Genomic DNA, 2,988 nt, shown 5'->3' with positions numbered 1-2,988 from the left:
GCAATCACTGTGTACAGCTCCCCCAGCAATCACTGTGTACAGCTCCCCCAGCAATCCCTGTGTACAGCTCCCCCAGCAATCACTGTGTACAGCTCCCCCAGCAATCACTGTGTACAGCTCCCCCAGCAATCACTGTGTACAACCCCTAACAACTATATACAGCTCCCTAGTAATCACTATATGCACCCCCAGCATTAACTATATAAAGTCCCCCTATAACAACTATATACAGACCCCATAACTATAAACACCTCCTATAATAACTAACTATATACAGTTCCCTATTATAACTATATACCCCTTATAATAACTATATGCACCCCCCCTATAATAACTAACTATATACAGTTCCCCTATAATAACTAACTATAAACCCCACCAATGATAACTATATACAGTTATATACAGTTTATTTTATAAAACTGCACCGTCCTCGTTTTCTTCCATCGCGGTTATCTTCGGAGGTGTACCAAGATCTTGGTTTCCACGGACTTATTGTTCCCTGGCTCTGCCATAGCATTAAGCATTAGTATGCGGCATGCCCCATGTGCGGTAGTTACGGCGGTCAGCCCGGACCCAAATGCACAGTGGGCGAATTGGGCGGTCATGAGACCGTTCGAATCGCCCACATTTGGTGGAGGCCCCATTAAGGGCAAAGTGGTGGGGGCCCTGGGGCTCGCACCCCATGTGCCTCCCCCCCCCCCCCCCAATGATCCGGCCCTGGCTCAATCCCTCCCATAGCTGAGCCTTTATAGGGCAGGCACTGGGCATGCACTTCAAGCTGTCCCTCCCTCCTTGCTGTTACTTGTTTTTTGTGTTTTTGGTTTTTCGGTGATCATCTCAAGTCACAGTTGGTGGAAAAGAGAATTGATGTGGATTTTGCCCAGAAGTTGGAGTGCTGGTTCGGGAGTCCGGATGAGCAAACCACATCGGGCAGCTATGATTTCCAAAGAAATGAACAAATATTGCGGTGGATTTTGAAAATATTAAAATAATAACTGAGTTTATCAGCAATAAATAGCTGTGACCTTTTATGCCCAACAAAGTCTTGTGTCATCATTTCTTATAGTTGTGTTTAGTTAATCATGGTTGATGGGGATAATGTTACGGGTATGATTATGTATCCCAACTAAAGTGCCTTAATGTGGAGTTAAATGGGCAATATTTACTACCTCCCAGTCCACTCCTCCCTTTAGACCCTGTAGAAGGTATAATTCAATGCATCAGCTTTGACTGACTGGAGTGTAGGCTTTAGTGGTTTGAGGGATGTGATGTGATAGATCTTACATCCTCAACTCTTTTGAAAAGGTGTATGGTAGGGTAGGGCACAATATGAGGGAGAGATGATTGGGGGCCACAAGATGAGGAGTAGATGATAGAGCCACAATATGAGGGAGAGATGAGGAGGAGATGAGAGGCCAGAATATGAGGGGTAGATGACGCGTCACAATATGAGGAGATGAGGGGCAACACATTGAGGAGCAGATAAGGAGCCACTATATTAGGGGGAGCAGACGAACCCAAAGACAAAGTTTATTTAGAGCTCCTGCCTTATGTCTATATTCGCACAATGCAATTGCGTTGTATTTTAAAAGGCATCTCAAGCGCAAAGTGTGTGTGTTTTTTTTTTTACATGGAAAAACCCCTGTTGCTACTTACTAAACACACGCATTTAGCGCTAAACATATGTGTTCACATGCGCTGGAAATCCATTTTAAAACGCAATTCAAATGAATCTTTTGAACATGGTCTTAGGCTGCATTCACACAATGGGGGTCATTTATCTTTAAAGGGCACCTACCACCACAAATCTACCTATAAAGGTAGATTGGGTGGTAGGTGGATCAATGGGATGTGAGGATAGCCCTTTTAAGGGCTAATCCTCACGTCCCCACACTTTTTTGATAACTTTTATCACACATATATTCAAATTTACTTATGCGGCTACTGGGGCGTGGAGTAGCCACTTCTGAGGTTACACGAGGCGGCTACTCCACGCCCCAGTAGCCACTTTACCCCTCCTACTCACCCATCTTCGGCGCGCAGCTACGCGGAGCTGCGCGCCATCGTCCGGCGATCCTGCCGTCTGCGCATGCGCAGAAGAGCAGGCCCGCGCCTGTTTCGGAGCAGTGACCGCGCAGGCGCGGGCCTGCTCTTCTGCGCATGCACAGACGGCAGGATCGCCGGACGAGGGCGCGCAGCTACACGGAGCTGCGCGCCGAAGATGGGTGAGTAGGAGGGGAAAAGAGGCTACCGGGGCGTGGAGTAGCCGCCTCGTGTAACCTCAGATGCGGCTACTCCACGCCCCAGTAGCCGCATAAGTAAATTTGAATATATGTGTAATAAAAGTTATCAAAAAAGTGTGGGGACGTGAGGATTAGCCCATAAAAGGGCTATCCTCACGTCCCATTGATCCACCTACCACCCAATCTACCTTTATAGGTAGATTTGTGGTGGTAGGTCCCTCTCTCTGTGTGTGATGGATATGCTGGGGCTATTTTATAACGGCCCCTCTGTGTGTGTGATGGATATGCTGGGGCTATATTATAGGTCCCTCTGTGTGTGATGGATATGCTGGGGCTATTTTATAATGGTCCCTCTCTCTGTGTGTGATGGATATGCTGGGGCTATTTTATAACGGTCCCTCTGTGTGTGTGATGGATATGCTGGGGCTATTTTATAACGGTCCCTCTCTCTGTGTGTGATGGATATGCTGGGGCTATTTTATAACGGTCCCTCTCTCTGTGTGTGATGGATATGCTGGGGCTATTTTATAGGTCCCTCTGTGTGTGATGGATATGCCGGGGCTATTTTATAACGGTCCCTCTCTCTGTGTGTGTGATGGATATGCCGGGGCTATTTTATAATGGTCCCTCTGTGTGTGTGTGTGATGGATATGCTGGGGCTATTTTATAACGGTCCCTCTCTGTGTGTGCAGTGATTCGCCCTCCTCCAGGCTCCTGTGCTGTAGATGTGTGGAGGTGTGCC

This window comes from Engystomops pustulosus, chromosome 3 (assembly GCF_040894005.1).
Source record: "Engystomops pustulosus chromosome 3, aEngPut4.maternal, whole genome shotgun sequence".
NCBI lineage: Eukaryota > Metazoa > Chordata > Amphibia > Anura > Leptodactylidae > Engystomops > Engystomops pustulosus.
Note: the sequence above shows the minus strand (reverse complement) of the source record.